Below are 18969 nucleotides of genomic sequence, written 5' to 3' on the forward strand. Positions count from 1 at the left end.
GACCTCAATACTCCACTATCACCACTGGACAGATCCACCAAACAGAAAAATAGCAAAGAAATAAGAGCTCTAAATGAAAAATTATAAGATTTAGGGCTAATAGATTTATATAGAGCCCTCCATCCCCAGAAAGCAGAATACACATTCTTCTCAAACCCACATGGAACCTTCTCCAGAATAGACCATGTATTAGGATACAAAGCCAACCTATATAAGACCACAAAGGTAGGGATCATAAGAAGTACCCTTTCAGATCACTATGCAACAGAGGTTAAAATCGATGTCAAGAAGAAGCAATGGAGAAAAACTAGTACCTGGAGATTAAACAACATGCTGCTCAACAACAGCTGGATCAAAGAACAACTCAAGGAAGAAATAAAAAGATTCCTTGAGACAAATGACAATGAAGAGACAACATGTCAAAATTTATGGGACACAGCAAAAGCAGTAATTAGGGGGAAACTCATAGCAATACAGGCCTATGTCAAGAAACAGGAAAATAACAAAACCAACAGTTTAAAAGATCACCTCAAAGAATTGGAACAACAGCAACAGAGAAATCCAACCACAACCAGAAGGCAAGAAATAATAAAAACCAGAGCAGAAATAAACAACATTGAAACCAAGAAAACAGTACAAAAAATCAATGAGACCAGGAGTTGGTTTTTCGAAAAAATAAACAAGATAGACAAACCATTGGCGAAACTCACCAAAAAAAAAGAGGGAAAACACCCAAATCAGTAGGATCACAAATGAAAGGGGAGAGATTACAACAGGACCCCAAGAAATACAAAATATCATGAGATCATACTATGAACAACTATACTCAACTAGGCTAGAGAACCCAGTAGAAATCGACAGATTCTTAGACAAACACCCTCTTCCAAGACTGGAAAAGGAAGATCTAGAAAGCCTAAACAGACCAATCACCTCAGAGGAAATTGAAGATGTAATTAAAAAAACTCCCTAAGAACAAAAGCCCAGGCCCAGATGGATTTACAGGTGAATTCTATCAAACATTTCAAGAAGACTTACTACCACTTTTCCATAGGCTTTTCCAAACCATAGAAAAAACAGGAATCCTCCCCAACTCCTTTTATGAGGCTAATATCACACTCATTCCCAAAGAAGGCAAAGACACCACCAAAAAAGAAAACTACAGACCAATCTCACTAATGAACATAGATGCAAAGATACTTAACAAAATCTTAGCAAACCGAATCCAACACTTCATCAAAAAGATCATACATCACGACCAAGTGGGATTCATACCAGGAATGCAAGGTTGGTTCAACATACGCAAATCAATCAATTTGATACATCACATCAACAACACGAAAGACAAAAACCACATGATCATATCAATCGATGCAGAGAAGGCGTTTGACAAAATCCAACATCCTTTCATGTTAAAGACACTCAGCAAAATAGGGTTAGAAGGAACTTTCCTCAAGATAGTTACAGCTATATATGAAAAGCCTACAGCCAACATTATACTTAATGGTGAGAAACTAGAAGCATTCCCACTAAGGTCAGGAACTAGACAAGGCTGTCCACTCTCTCCACTCTTATTCAATATAACCTTAGAAGTTCTAGCAATAGCAATCCGACAAGAGAAGGGAATCAAAGGAATTCAAATAGGGAAAGAGGAACACAAGCTATCTCTATTTGCCGATGATATGATGATATACATTAAAAACCCTAAAGAGTCCACAGTAAAACTCCTAGAAACAATCAGCCAATACAGCAAAGTGGCTGGATACAAAGTCAATACACAAAAGACAGTAGCGTTTCTATATACAAAAAATGAAGTTGAGGAGAGAGAGATTAAAAATACAATTCCATTTAAGATAGTATCAAAAAATATCAGGTATCTAGGAATCAACCTTACAAGAGAAGTGAAAGACCTATACCAGGAAAACTTCAAAACACTCCAGAAAGAAATTGAAGACAATCTAAAGAAATGGAAGAACATCCCATGCTCATGGATAGGTAGAATTAACATAATCAAAATGACTATCCTACCCAAACTCCTATATAGATTTAATGCAATCCCTATCCAAATCCAGACACAATTCTTTAAAGAATTAGAACAATCATTTACAAAATTCATCTGGAACCACAAAAGACCCAGGATAGCCAAACACATACTGAAAAACAAGAAGCTGGGTGGAATCTCCTTACCTAACTTGAAACTATACTATAAAGCCATAGTAATCAAAACAGCATGGTACTGGAACAGAGACAGGACCTCAGACCAGTGGGTCAGGACAGAATTCCCAGACATAAACCCCCAGATATACAGCCAACTAATATTTGATAAAAGAGGCAAGAATTTGAAATGGAACAAAGAAAGCCTATTCAACAAATGGTGTTGGCACAACTGGAAAACCACATGTACGAAAGTGAAAATCAACCCATACCTCACTCCTTATACAAAAGTCAACTCAAAATGGATCAAAGACCTTGAAATCAGACCCGAATCTATAAAGTTTATTGAGAATAAAATAGGGAGAACACTCGAAGACCTATATATCAAAAAGGTCTTCAAGAATGGAGCACCAATGGCAAGAACCTTAGCAGCAAACATAAACAAATGGGACTACATCAAACTAAAAAGCTTCTGCATGGCGAAAGAAACCTTACTTAATGCAAGACAGTTAACAGAATGGGAAAAAATCTTTTCACTAGACATATCAGATAAAGGGCTGATATCTAGAACTTACAAAGCACTCAGAAAACTGAGCCCCTCAAAACCAAATAAAGCCATAAAAAATGGGGAGAAGAAATGAATAGACACTTCTCTGAGGAAGACAGAAGGATGGCTAACAAACACATGAAAACATGCTCACCTTCACTCATCATCAGAGAGATCCAAATCAAGACAACAATGAGATACCATCTTACACCAGTGAGGATGGCTCACATCAAAAATACTGAGAACAATCTTTGTTGGCGTGGATGCGGTATGAAGGGAACTCTCATCCACTGCTGGTGGGAATGCCCCCTAGTCCAACATCTATGGAGAACAGTCTGGAGAGTACTCAAAGAACTCAGAATTGAGCTCCCTTTTGACCCAGCAATTGCACTCCTAGGTATATACCCCCAAGTTGGAAGAACATTCATTCCAAAATACGTGTGCACCCCACTATTTATCGCAGCACTCAGTATAATAGCCAAATCTTGGAACCAACCACGATGTCCAACAACAGATGAATGGATCATTAAGATGTGGTATCTATACACAATGGAATATTACATGGCAGTCAGAAATGATACAATCACAGATTTTGCAGCAACGTGGATGGACTTAGATCATGTTATGTTAAACGAAGTAAGTCAGAAGACAAAAGATAAACACAGAATGGTAGCACTATTCTGAAGCACATAGAACATACATCTCAATCACAACTAATACTTAACAATCAAATAACAGGGTCTAACAGGGTAGAAACTCCAATCACTGTAATAGTCAACATATACCTGGGAACAGTGCCCAAAACACATGAAAAAGGAACAACACAAACTCTCAACTACACATTATACCACAAAGAAAACAGCAACACCAGAACAGCAGCATAGAGAGAACAGGTACGTAATCAACCTTCTACAATAACGGCCCATAATAATCCTGTAGAGATCGTATACAGGAACACAGGTAAAGAATACCAAGGCAAACCACTGACTCCAATGGAAACATCCCATAAAACTACGTATTAATGCCTCTATCTTACTATATTTAAAATAACCTCTCAGCTTCTCTGTCCACAGGCGTTCTTGGATACAAACGGCGAACAAGCTAAGATGGCAGCTCGGGATACCACACGAGATACCATACCCAGTTTGCACTACGAGATGGCCCTGAGAAAACTCTTTAACATACACTTTATCTCTAGGTTTACCTTCTTTTAGGGTTTCAAGCACGTGACCAGTCAGACCACCGAAGCAGTAACAGTGACATACAGACCCAAACTACATGCTCTATTCACTGAACACATTCAAGCAAACCAGCATTCCCTTGCTATTCTCTCCTCTCTTCTCACCACTTTCTTGGTTATTTTTTTCTGTTCTATTCTTTTCTTTACTTTCTATCCTTTCTCTTCTCCCTTTCTTTCTAATGTATTTTTCTCTTTTCTCCCTCCCTACCCCTTCCATACACCTTACCCTTTCCCCCCTCTGGAAATCCAACTATCCCTCCACCCCTCAATCCCATCCAGACCTCCCTCTATATTAAAACACTTCACCCTCAGTCCTTAATCTATTAGGCAACAAGATTGACCTCCTACCCCAACGAACCAGTACCCAGCACCCAAGAGAAGGGACACCCAGTCAAACCCACACCTCGTCCCGGGCAAGAAAAGACAGCCAACTCCCCTGCGGACACATGCTGCGAGGCCCTCCCTACCAACTCCCCCTAACGTGGACTGTTTCTTGAAACCGGACCTAGGTCCAAAAGTATCCCCAATGCAAGAACTCTTCCAAGACCTCCCTGCCGCAAATTTTTACCAACCTGAAGAAGGTCAGGGGGTGTGATAGGAAGATGCCTGGGAACCCACACATCACAAGAAAAACCCAAAAGACAATGGGAAAAACTGTACTTCCAACATAGGCATAAGACCTGTAATACACCACCTCGTTACCTGCTCTCCCCCAAATGTAAGGTAGTCTTTTGCACCACTTTGGTCCTTTAAAAACTTCGCTAACTCATTTTAGTTCTTTTTTTTTTCTTTTCTCTTAAATTTATTTATTTCTTTTTTAAATGTTGGTCCTATATATACATTTGCGAGCACATACATTTTTATTTATTTTATTTTATTATTTTTTTTATCATTTTTGGGTATGTGACCTGTGTCTGTTATCCCCTCTGTCCACCCCCAACCACACCGACAATACAATGTAGCTCCACCTCCCCGTGCAAAGACACACTAAATAATGGGGAAATCTTACATATAAAAAAAGAGCTCTTATCTACTAGAGATAGGAACTCATAGTTGTTTACAATACAGGGATATCTCCTACCTTGAAAATATGTCATGTGGAATCACTTAGACCTCAGATGATTAGATACCATTCATCCAGCCTTGAACCCTGGATCCCAGACATAGAATCGGCACAGCTCTTCACAACAGCTGCAGGAAACAAACTCCATCCGGGACAGCCTTAATACTGCGGGGTCAACAACAAGGGCCAGCTCTAACATGATATCCTGACAAAGAGGAAAATGTGAACAACTTGACCTTAGAGCAGATTAGCCTACCTTACCAGCTAACGACAAGACAAAACCAGAAGACTCGGCACCCTTTGGTAGGTCCAAAAGCCAAGATCGTGACTTACAGATGACTGGCTACTAGAACCACGACCAGACAGTATACATCTTGGGACCAATAAAAAAGCCCTAGTCTAGGGTTTGAACTATGACTTGCACAATAAACATGATCCCCAGTCCCAAAGGTCTGACAGAGACAACTGCAACAGAATGGGCCTTCTGGAAGCACAAAGAAAGACGCTAACTAGGTGCCATCCTAGGTTCAGTGCAAAGACCAAGGTCACCAACCACAGAAGATGGACTAAAACGACACTGAGGTAACAGAACCTCTAGAACCACAAAGACTGACTTCACCATAAGTCCTACCTCAGGATCTGTGCAGATACTGAGACCTCTAAACACAGAGCTCTGAGTGTATCACCCTGGACAGAACAGAAGTCTTCCACACACCAAAAAACACCACCGGGAGAATAAATGATCCTGAGCAAAGTCTAGAGCTGATCCCATGACAGTATACTCCAAGGACGGAGAAACCCCATATTTCTTAGGCCAAGTGAATTCCTTTTCGAATGACCCCAATATTTACTGTGCCAGGGCAGGAGGGGAAAAAACAAAAATACAAAAAGCACAAAACCTTGGTATTTTATATATATACATATATCTTTTACCTTCATTTATTATTGTTATTATTATTTTTATTTACCTATCTATTTTGGACGATTTCCCTGTTTGGGTGTGATTATTGAAATCGTTGTCCCCAATTATACTTATTTTTTTCTATTCTTTTCTTTTCCTTCGTTATGTGCTATGCCATGTTTCTTATATCAAGACCATGGCGTGTTTTTGGTTTGTTTGTTTGTTTTTGTTTTTTTTTGTTTGTTTGTTTTGCTTTGTTTTTCGTCTGTTTTTTGTGGTGCTTATCGATATAGCTGAAGTCCTCACTGGATAATTGACACTTTTTTTGGTACTGGTGGAGTGTTTCACCTTCTTTCTCTCCTTCATCTCTCAAATCGATGATGAGAGCCTCTAGAAGGATTCCACCCATTTTGGGAGTATTAGACTCTTACCCCAGTTTATTTATCTTCTCCTTTTCAGGCAAAACCACGCAACTTGAACTATCTAGTCCTGCCTACAGTTAGAGGGGGAGATAAGGGAGGCATCAAGACCAAACAGGTGCAAGACTACTAAGTAGTGGGTTGGATACAGAGGGGACCACATATTCTAGCCGCCCTGGGGGTGAGGGAAGAGGAAATGGGAGGTAGGACAAAAATGGAGGGGTAGGGAGGACAATTTGGGGATGGGAATTCCCCCTGATTCTATGTAAATATGTACCTAAAATGTTATTGTCAACAATATGTAAGACACTATGATCAAAATAAAAATTATATTAAAAAAAAAAAAGAAACTGTGCAAAGTGGATGCAATGTGAGCATATGGTCTCCGCTACCTTCTTGGGAATTTATATCTTGCTATCCCCAATGCATTGGTTGTTCACATGCTAGACTGTTTCACCGTAGATCATAATACACAAATGTGGTTATATAAATGGATATTGATGACAAGGTTGGCATCAGAAGTAGGAGATGAAAAAAAATTAGGAGAGAAGCATGCTCCGAGTCAGGAGACCAATTAGAAAGTAGCAAATAAAAGGTCTTTATCTAGGAGTCAACATAGAGAAAAGTAGACAAATAAAATGGATACCATGTGATGAAGCATTAGGTAGGGAAGAGAAGTGTCAAGTGAAAACTAATTTAGAAGTTTCACAGAAGCAAATAGTGATGACTTTCCTTGATGAAGGAGTAAAGTAAGAAAATAGAGACTGGTAGACAGGCAATAGAGTTCTTATGAACAGTCTGAGCATGATAGTACCGAATGTTATTTAAGAGAGGCTGGGTACCAATGCACAGAGTAGTCCAGTCTGAAAATATAAGTGTGTGAATCACCAATGTCAGATATGTAGGTAACATCAAGTTGGACAGTCCAGACAGGTGCCAAAAAGAAAGTGGTGGTCAATGGCCAAAAAAAAAAAAAAAAAAAAAAAGTCATGACAGGATTGAATCTGGTAACCAGGAAGTCCACTGAGATAAGGCCCAACTGCCCTCTAGTGGAATTCAGGCCATTTTAACATCCTGCACCAGGAAATTAACGGGTCTATGAATACAAACACTATGAGGTAACAGGAAACAGTTGGGAATATGTGGGGGGAGAGAGAGAGAGAGAGAGAGAGAGAGAGAGAGAGAGAGAGAGAGAGAGAGAGAGAGAGAGAGAGAGAGAGAGAGAGAGGGTAGGTAGGTAGGTAACAGGAATTCAGAGAAGGCTTACAACTTCCTTCAACAAGATTCTAATATAATTAGAAACATTTCTATAAAATCCCCTTTAGATAATGTCAATTAAGTTACTGTCATTTTGAAATTGCAGTTTATGATCATTCTACATGATTTATATATCCAAATGTGTCCCAAACCAAATTTTTTTTTAATTTTTATTGAGACCAATGTGAATAACAAGTCTTTTACAGTTATATTTCAGGTGCATAGTGACAGTGAATTAGGGCCATTTTCACCACCAGTGTTGACCTCCCTCCAACAGTTCCTCCACCTTTAGTTCCCTGGACTACTAGTGTAATAGGTCCCTTTTGTGTATGGCTTGTTGTAGTTTGGTTCTCTTGTCATTGACTTTGGGTCTGATATTTTAGGTCTGATCATTTTTTATTTTCACTAATGCTCATGAGACTGCTTTGCTTCTGGTACCATCCACTTATTTTTTCTCAATTTGTAGGAAGACATAAAAATATGAGGCAGCATAAGGTGATTCATGTTCTATGGTTCTATGGTTCTATAAAAAATAAGGCAGGAGCCCCTACCTAGAAGCTATAAATATATTAAATTAAAAGAAGTAAAAGAAAAAATGGGAGGCAGATGTGGCACATTGTTTTGTTTTATTTTTTGCTTTGTTTTGATTTTTTGGCTTAGGCATAGTAAACATTGGGGAAATTAGAATGAAAATTTCCTTAGCCTAAGAGATACTGGGTGTCTCTCTACTTGAAGCATACTGTCATGAGACTGACTACAGGCTCCGGACATATTAGTTGTCAAACCCCAAGGTCTTTCTTTATGGTTCCAGGAAACATTCTGCTCAGCTGAGGTTGTCAAAGCCAGTCCACCGTGATTAGAGATCTTAGTTTTTGCACACATCCTAGAATGAAGTCTAGGATAGAGTCTTTCTTTATGGTCACAAGAAAAAGCTGCTCAGTCGTGGTTGTTGTAGTCAGTCTTCTGTAATTAGTGATCTTTCTTTTTTCTGGTTTTTACACAAATCCTAGGATGAAAAGTCTTCTGATTTCATCACACAGCTAGGTGGTGAAGTAGGGCAACTTGCCCTTAGATCAAGATTGTTGCTGTTTCCTCATTATCAGGGTGTCATATGAACCTGCCCTGGCTCGAGTTGGTGCCAGAGCACCAAACCAAAATTTTTATAATTCATTTGGTGGCAAAACATGAACTCATTTAATGGCAATATCTGGTCTAGCCTGAGTTTCTTTATTATATTTTTTTGTTGGTTTTTGGGTCACACGCAGCAGTGCTCAAGGGTTATTCCTGGCTCTGCACTCAGAAATTGCTCCTGGCAAGCACTATGGGACCATACGTGATGCTGGGATTCTAACTACCATTTGTCCTGGATCGGCTACGTGCAAGGCAATCACCCTACCACTGTGCTATCTCTCCAGCCTCATGGCCTGAATTTCTATGCTTATTTATACTCTTTGTTCTTTGCATCAAATGTATCATGCATTTCATTACAAAAACTTAACTATGATCCAAATATGAATATTCAAAAGACAGTAAACCTAATGCCCTTTTTAAAAAAAGTATAAACATTTTGGTTGGAGAGATAGTATAGTGGGTAAGTTACTTGCCTTATCAATCCTGGTTTGATTCCTGGCACCACATATAGCCACTCAATGATCCTTGAGCACAAAGCCAGGAGCAAGCCAGGAGCACCATTGAATATGACTTAAAAACTAAATAAATAAAATTAAATATAAACTAATTTTTAAAAGTTCAAATCTATAAATTATTTATAAATTTATAAAATAAATATATAAATTTATTTATAAAATAAATAAAGGAACTATTTGCACCCACAAAACTATAGAATCAAATGTCATATTTATCATACACCAACAGTAAGAAAATTCTATTTGGGAATCCAAACTTTTATTCTCTAGCAGTCTTTTTAAAAAAAAAAAAAACAAAAACCTTGAAGCAGTCCTACCTTCTGTAATACCAAATATTATTTAGCTGTGGGACATTCTAAATTACTTTTACTGCATGAGGTTGTTTTTTTATAGCATGAGAATGTTCTATTTGAAATTGCGTTATGGTCAGACTAAATAGAAAAGCAGACTTTTTCTTTGAAAACCTAGACGTTGCTAGATGATTGTCGCAAACATTATTTCCTAATCACTGAACTGAAGTCCGAGCTGAAGACATGTTGCAAGAGCTTAAAAACTCAGGCTCCGGCCTGTACCACCGTAGTAGTGAGCTTGCAGTGTCAAGCATAAAAGGCCTGGGAGGTGGCAGGCCTTTTAGGTAATGCTGTTTTTGCTAAAGTCACTTCTTCTTGGGTAGGCTTCGCTGTGGGAACAATCTGAGTGGAGCACCTAAGTGGAAAGGCAGCAGAGTTTGAACTGCCCATGGTATTGTTCCTTTGGGTCCCGGACCAGGACCATGTCTTTGGGCCACATCATCGCTTCTTGAGAGGGACTCTTTCGAGCAGTCCCTCACGGTCATTCCTAGCAAGAGGAAACTTGATTAGAGGAATGTAAAATCTCCCGTGAGGCCTCCATGAATTAAGATTCTTGAACCAAAACTATAGCATAGCGAGAGCGAGGTCTCTGGTTTCTTAGACCCCATATTGAGAAGTTCGTAGCGCCTTTCTCTAGGTAAAGTCTTTTAGAGAGTTCAGATATTGCATTCTTCCTGCATTTGTGAGTGATGTCTATGATAAAAAGTTTTTCCCTTCCATTTGAGGGTTAATTCCAGGAGGAGGAAGCATTAGTTCCCCCCCCCCTTTATTTTTTCCTGGTAAATTCTTAGAGCATAGAACTCTCCATTTTATCCTTACATTCCCAAAGGGTGATGGTGGAATAGGACTGACTTATTGCCAAATAGTCTTCTATTTTTAATAGGATCATAGAAAATAACTTTGAATTCTATGGAGTTGTTTCCTTTAGAAACCAGAGCTATTTATTTGTATTTAAAGCAATGTTTATTATTTGTACTGATTCTTACTATTCTGTGTGAATAAACGCACTGCATGGTCTATGTAAAAAAAAAAATTCAGATCTAAAATTTTCTAACCTCAAGCAGTCTTGGGATTTTAACTTAATAATTAGTAGATTACTAAAAATAGAATATGTTCCAACATCTTTATTTTTAATCATAATCTTTAATCAAAGAAAGAAAATTACTACTAAGTAATCTAAAAAAAAGTTTGTGAGCTCTTGCCAACTAAGATCCAACTGAAATACAATAGTGATCATAACAAAAGACATGAGTAAAGACTTAGTTGGATTTTTCAGCATCAAGGTTAAGAACCCAATAAGTTTTCTCTTTCCTGGTAATGTGAATGTGCATGTATAGGTGTGTGTATCACACCTATGCATGCATCAGGAGTCAGGGATGAGCTATTGATTCCTTCACTTTCCCCAGATTGCAAGCCAAGATTAAGAATTGCTCTTTTCTGGGGCCAGTGAGGTGGCGCTAGAGGTAAGGTGTCTGCCTTGCAAGCGCTAGCTAAGGAAGGACCGCGACCGCGGTTCGATCCCCCGGCGTCCCATATGGACCCCCAAGCCAGGGGCAATTTCTGAGCGCTTAGCCAGGAGTAACCCCTGAGCATCAAACGGGTGTGGCCCAAAAAAAAAAAAAAGAAAAGAAAAAAGAATTGCTCTTTTCTAAAGTCTCCACTATATATTGAACTTAAGAAAATTTTATATTTTGCATCTTACTTTTCTTCTTTAGGTAAATCTTAAAAACTGAGATGGAAAGAAAAACTAGGTAAGGAAACTATGCAATCTTGACAGAGAGATGGTAGAAGGCTGAAGACACTTCCATTTGTCTTAAGCATGGAAGTGTTTTAAGCATGTGATTGGTCCTGCTTCAGTCCCTGAACCATATGATTCCTGAGCCTCTTCAGGAATAACTCCCAAGCACAGAACCAGCAGTAGCCCTGAGCACTGTGAGTTATAGCCCCAATAATAAAACAAAGATAATAAAAAAGATAATAAAACAAATCAAAACAAAGATGAATTCAAAAAAATATTTTCCTTCAAAAGTTTATAGTAAAAAACAATAATCATTTTCCTCTAAAATCATGCCAAGGAAAGAAACACTGTGTGCTCTGAAAGGTCCCTCACTACTGATATGGAAAAATCTAAAATAGTCTCATTCCTTGTGCTCTTCCAATAGTTGCATGGCTCAGGGCCAGATGCAAGTCAGGACAGAAATATTGTCAAAATTTTTATTTTAATCTTTTATATATGAACAGCAAGCTGATTTGATATACAACATCTCAATTTAAAAATCAGTACATTAATTTCATTTGGAGTTCAGGAATTTACATAATGCTTATTCTATCATTCATTATATTTTTATTATATGGCTACAAGTCATCAAGATATGGTCAATAAGCAAAGTCCTTCTAATTTAGATTCAGATAAATAAGGTAGATGTCATTTCCTTTATTTTTTCATTTACTAGACATTAACAGATGAGTAACTCCATGTGTTAGTGATAATAGTAATAGGTGCATAAATTGCTTATAATCCTGTCATATCTACTAGCCTGTGGTCCTCCACCAGCCCTAGTATCATGCATGCCCAAAGGTCAAGATGGATAGTGAGAGATAAATCATAGAACTAGGTGAGTACAGGAGAAAGTCAAAGTCAGCTACAATTAACATCCAAATAAGAGGATCACAAAGGTTCCCAGGATGTCAAGGAGGATGGAGACATAGATCTCAAATGCAAGCATAGAATTGCACAAATTGGGACTCTTTTTTGGTCTTTCTTCCAGGGTTACCTTAAAATGAAAATTCTAGAAGATTCTACTAAAAAAAAAAGGCTGTAATCCCAAGAACTATATACCATGATTTTAAAGAGTAACTTCATTTTCCTACCAATATTCTCAGAGCATTTTGTGAAGGTACAAAGTTTTCTTTGAGAAGTAACTAAATAGGAGCTATTTCTACTGTCTCGTGGAATTTTCTGAAGAAAGAGGCAACGAAGGGTCACCAAAGGCCATAGGCACATTGTGTAAAGTCTGTATTCATGCATATTTTATAGACAGGTATGGTAAGAACTGAGATGTTACAGTTCTGTAAGCTTTTGGCTCCCAAAGGATTTAGACTGGCCAAAAATGCAGGTAAACAAAATACCAGCTGAAAACTCCTCTACAAGAATGCTTTGGAATATCACACCTGGATTTTGGCTCCAAGCCACCACAAACAGAGTATGTGGGCTAACTGGCATTAGAACAAGAATATCCGTGGGAGAAATCAGGGGAGTAGATGGCTTAGGGGACTGATAATGGGATATGTTTTGCCTCTTATCTTCTGGCTCATGTTCAGCCCAGGTGGAAAGTGACTAAAAATGGCTACCTTATTGTGGCCTCTGGGCTTGGTAGTTTCCACTCAGGTCCTGGTAAACAAGAATCCACCTCCCGCTAACAAAAGGCCAGAAAAGAGAAACTTGGAGCAAATATTGGATAGATCTGCCAAGAACTCAATGGGCCATAAAATGAGGAAAAATAATCATAAAACTAGGAGGGAAAGAAAAGAAATGGAGAATAAAAAGCTTCTTCACCATAATTATAACAGGTGGTTAGAAATGGGTATGTAGTCTGCTCATATGATCAACCTATCTCTTGGTAAAGCCTTCTACAGAGAGGCAGTAAATTCTGATGAGAGAAGATCTATTACTCTCTTACAACACAGAGGGCAGAACTTCCCTCTCAAGTAACTCTGAGTCACAAGAACACAAGAAAAGGGATTTAACTGAAGGCCAAACTAAACTATCCACGTCTGAAACCACTTCATCATCTTATCTGTCCTTCATTTCCAACTTCTTCAGCTGCACTCACACTTCGATATTGATCTTTCTAGACATCATCACAATTGCTATTTTGAGCTGGATAATCTTTGCTTGAGAGCATTGTTGAACAGTTTATCTGGTTACTGGATGTCAATAACAACCCCATCTTCCCTCCAAATTGTGGCAATCCAAAATGCATCCAAACATTGCCAAATATCTCTGGGAGCAGGGGAAGTGGAAGGTATAAAACTATCTGTAAAAAGCCAATGCTCTCCAATAAAGGACTGAATAGAGTGATAAAAAAAATCTTACACTTAAGTCTTGACCTGGCCAACATAGATGTGGGTCTAAATCTCACATCTTACCTCTGTGACTTTAGGCAAGATCTTAGTATCAGTAGGTCAAACCTCAGTATTATTGTCTTACACTGAACTTAGTTTTGGGGGGTATGGGGAAGATTAAATGACACAGTGATTGGCACAGTGTGTATATTCAATTTTCAGTATTTTCTCTCTTGCTCTCTAAAGTCTTCTCAATGTACAGATGCATTCCATATAATTCTAACCTACTCCCCTACACCTGTGCCTCAACTAATATTCTAATCTTCCTCTGGTCTGACCCATTGCAAAAACCCTGGAATAAAACCAAGAAACTTCAATTATGCCCTTGCATAGTCTATACTGGGCTCAGTGATCTTGGACAAGTTATTTAATCATTTCTGGATTCTGATATTAAATCAATAACATCATCTTGGTATCTACAAAGTTGCATGAGGTTATTATTCCCCAGCTCAGAAACCTGATCTGGCCCACTATGCTTTGTGAGTCATGGAAAACACAGATTTCAGGCTGCCTTTACTCAACCAAGTTCATGTCCTATTAAATTAATTCTCAAACATGTCTATGCATTAAGATGTCTTGTAAAGATTTTCAAAACAAAATAAAGTGGCTCAAGACACCACCCCCAGAGGGTTTTCATCTAATTTGTTCACTGTGGGTCTTCAACAGCTGCTTCTCAGTAGCTTATATAGTCAGGATTATGATCTACAGTCCTAAGAGTTAGAGTGGTAGCACAGCGAGCAGCATGTTTGCCCTGCACATGGCCAACCTGGGTTTAAATCCCTGGCACCCCATATAATCCTAATATGGAGTAAACCCTGAGCATAGAGCTAGGAGTCAGTTATAAGCAACAGCATGTATGGTACCCCATCAAAAAAAAAAAAAAAAAAGACCTACCATCCATCATAGACTGAGTACAATCTAATTCAGTGTACTTACTATCCATCCTTAAATCACAACTAACTCCTTCCCCATTAAAAGCTTGACACATTGTATTATTCCTACCTATCTGTATCTTCAATTTATCTCAAAATATCCTTGGCTTTTTTTTCTTAAAAATTAATGACCAGGAGACTGAAATAATAGCACAGCAGGTAGGACTTTTGCCTTGCCTATGGCCAAACGAGTTAATTCCTTAGCAGTCCATATTGTTCCCTGAGCTCAGCCAGAAATGAACCCTGAGCATAGAGCCAGGAGTAATTCCTGAGCACTGCCCATGTGGCAAACAAACAAACAAAACTAATGTCCTTTAAGAAATTTTTCCAACATGACACTGAAACTTGCTCATCCATGAAAATTTTTCATACATCATGATACTTCATGCAATACTTAGAGAATGTTGAATTTCAAACCAAAACAACTACTATACAGAACTTTTCTATAATATTGTACTTAGAGTAGAAATTACAGAAACACCTCTACAAAGAATATCATTTATCAAAAGGTTGGTTTAAGCTCTTCTCATTTAATGACTGTCAAAGACCATGTATGACCTATATCAGAAAGACCATTTTATCAACACCCCTTACTCATGAGACATGGCTCTAAATATTTCTAGAGCTTTGTAAATATTAAATTCACTGTAAAAGAATGTTTTGTATATGCAAATCAATCATCACAAATTGATTTTTATTGATTTATAATCTGTAATTTCATTGACCATTTCTTTAAGTCCTTTTGAATATAAAACAAATAAATTTGTTATATGTCTAAGGGGGGCAGGCTAGAGGATAGTAGGAATAGTGGGAACATTAGTGGAGAATAGGGAACACTGATTCACTGATGTTGAAACATTATATGCCTAATTTGAACAACTCTATTTTGAACAACTTTATAAATCATCATGTCTTAACAAAAATACATCTTTAAAAATTGAATTAAAAAGATCAGGGCCAGATTAATAAAACAGTGATAGGGTATTTGTTTTCCACAGGGCCAACCTGGGTTAAATTCCCAGCACCACATATGTCTCCTCAAGCTCTGCCAGGAGTGATCACTGAATGCATAATCAGGAGTATGCTCTAGTACCACCAGGTGGGGGTCCCCCCCAAAAAAAATTTAAAAAGATCAATCTGAAAAAGGGATATAATTTGTTGCATTAAAAATAATACTACAAGAGCTGAAGACATGCAGCCAGAATAATAGCACAGCAGATAAGACATTTGCCTTCCCTGTGTCTGACTTGGATTCAATTCCTGGTACCATCTGGTCCCCTGAGCTTATCATGAGTGATCCCTGAGTGCAAAGCCAAGAATAAGCCCTGATTACCACCAAGTGTGATCCAAAACAAGAATTAAAAAGATATGAAGACAATTTATAAAATGTTTTGAGTAATGGGGCAGCGTTGTGGTATTTTGAGTGTAGTCTTCCAAATTGATTACTTAGACAAATATTAATTTGAATAAACAAATTATGCTGTTTATTTTAGAACATCACTCTCAATCAAAACAACTTCATACTTTCAGCTTTATTACAACACTATTCAAAGTTGCTTGATTAGAAAGGTATGGTTACCATAGCATTCCTGTCTGGAAAGTTTTTGGCTGTTGCAACTAGGGATGAGGTTACTACTGGGCATTGATGCCACTATCATATCTGGATTCCATATTGCCATGCTTTTATGGCATATTCTCATGTATCTTGTTCTCCTTTTAGAAAGAAAAACTCATACTCATTAAACCTCTCAGTAAAGAGCTGCAGATGAAGGCAACCGCAGCAATGTCACATGACTAATTAGCCATTCTTTTCCTCAGTAATTAGAATCCCATTAGTCAGAAATCATTGTTGGCAGGAAGAAGCCATGACAACAACTGTATAATGATGTGATTGAGAATATGAAATCCAGAATCAGCTTGCCTTGTAACAACTCAGGTCTGTCCTTTATCAGGTATGAAACCTGGGGCAATTTATTTAATGTGCCTAAACTTATGGCAAAAAAAAAAACCTCTGATATTCTAGAGATGTACACTTAGGTTAATAGGGTATACCTTTTACTTAGCTTTTGCATGTTCAAATTTTTTTCTCAGAAGCCAAAAAGCAAGTCCTATCATGAAGGGCACTTGTTTTCATGAAGCTGAGCCAAGGAGAAGACCACTACATTAAGTTCTCAATGTCTCTCAGAGGGAGAATTAAAGGAGGACATATTAAGAATGAGAAAACACGGGCCCGGAGAGATAGCACAGCGGTGTTTGCCTTGCAAGCAGCCGATCCAGGACCAAAGGTGGTTGGTTCGAATCCCCGTGTCCCATATGGTCCCCCGTGCCTGCCAGGAGCTATTTCTGAGCAGACAGCCAGGAGTAACCCCTGAGCACCGCTGGGTGTGGCCCAAAAACAAAAACAAAAACAAAAGAATGAGAAAACAGATAAGATAGAGGGGTAATCTTAAAGTTAATAAGTATATCTACATTAGGATACATGCTGGGAACAGGGGTGGAGGAAGGACAACACTGGTGGTGGGAATGCCCCTTATTCATTGTCACTATGTACCTTAAATATTACTGTGAAAGATTTGTAATTCACTTTGGCCACAACAAAAATTAATTTTAAAAGAGTATATCTACATTAATATAAATGCAGAGATAAGTATATAACAATTCCTAACTTTTGATTAATTTATGACCCATTTTCCAATAAAATATGAACAGAAAGGGAAAAGCACTGAACTATAGCAGGTGTAAAAGTAACTATACAGGCATTCAGCCAGCTTTATAGACTCACTGTGTTCTCAAAAAAGATAAAAAAAAAAAAGCTGTGAAAAATTATGGGTACATTAGCCATGCAGCTGAAAGTTGGCAACTTAAGGAAGAGATGGTAGGACAAGTCTCCACCCTGCCAAAGCCATGCTTGCTGCACCCATCACTTAAAATCACTTCATTGCCAATGGTCCTGTTCTACCATTCATCTACTACTTTACACAGAGACACCAATCTGACCAAAACCCTACCCATGCCAGTATTTGGGCTTATCTGACCAAAAAAAAAAATTTGAAGTGAGTGTAGGCACCCTTCCCCTACATTCTCATACTTCCAGAAACCCTAGCAGCTGAAAACACAGCCCCCAAAAGCTTGGTATAAACCTATAGTAATTGGAATTTCTAAACTATGTAGCTACAATATCAGCAATGCAACAACTCCATTTTTTTAAATAATATCTTTATTTAAGCATCCTGGTTCCAAACATGATTGTAGTTGGGTTTCAGTCATAAAAAGAACACCCTCCCTTCACCAGGGCAACATTCCCACTACAATTGCCTCTTTCCCTCCTGCCCCCCTCCCCACCTATATTCAAGATAGACATTCTACTCTCACTCATAAACATTGTCATGGTAGTTGTTAGTGAGGTTATTTCTCTAACTACACTCACCCCTTTTTGTGGTGAGCTTCATATTGTGAGTCAGTCCTTCCAGCCCTCATCTCTGGGTATTATTACAATAATGTCTTTTATTTTTCTTAAAACCTATATATGATTGAGACTATTCTATGTGTGTCTTTCTCCCTCTGACTTATTTCACTCAGCATAATAGTTTCCATCTATCCATGTATTGGAAAATGTTATGACTTCATCTCTCCTGATGGCTACATAATGTTCCATTGTGTATATGTACCATAGATTTTTCCCATTCATTTGTTGAAAGGCATCTTGGTTGTTTTCAGATTCTGGCTATTGTTAATAGCACTGCAATAAATATAGGCATGAGGAAGGCATATTTGTATTGTGTTTTTGTGTTCCAAGGGTATATACCTAGGAGTAGTATAGCTGGATCATATGGGAGCTCAATTTCCAGTTTTTTGAGGATCTCCATATTGTTTTCCATAAAGGCTGGACTAGACAGCATTCCCACCAGCAGTGAATGAGATTTCCTATCTCTCCACATCCCCGCCAGCACAGATTGTTCTTGTTCTTTGTGATGTGTGCCAGTCTCTGAGGCGTGAGATGGTACTTCATTGAACAAATCCATTTTTTTTAATATGGAACGCTTCATGAATTTGCTTGTCATCCTTGTGCAGGGGCCATGCTAATCTTCTCTGTATCGTTCCAATTCTAGTACATGTGCTGCTTAAGCGAGCACGAACAAATCCACTTTTAAGTATCACCATTCCTATAGGAACACCCCAATTTAGACACCAACATGCATTTAAAGCCCCTAATGTTCATAAAAATAAGAAGTAACAAAATGATCAACTAGCAACAAGAGCTTACTAAACCTGACAATGACTTCATGACCTCATTGCAAGATACAATAATTTTCTCAAATTTTCTTGTTTCTGTACTCT

The 18969-nt window shown here is 38.2% G+C and overlaps 1 non-coding gene across 1 annotated transcript; it reads right to left on the bottom strand.

Annotated features, from left to right (window-relative positions):
* Positions 1-18657: 18657 nt before the first annotated feature.
* Positions 18658-18764, bottom strand: LOC126003203 (U6 spliceosomal RNA). Its single transcript, XR_007493737.1, has one exon. It is a non-coding gene; the product is annotated as a U6 spliceosomal RNA (small nuclear RNA).
* Positions 18765-18969: the final 205 nt, after the last annotated feature.

Source organism: Suncus etruscus, chromosome 2, assembly GCF_024139225.1.
Source record: "Suncus etruscus isolate mSunEtr1 chromosome 2, mSunEtr1.pri.cur, whole genome shotgun sequence".
NCBI lineage: Eukaryota > Metazoa > Chordata > Mammalia > Eulipotyphla > Soricidae > Suncus > Suncus etruscus.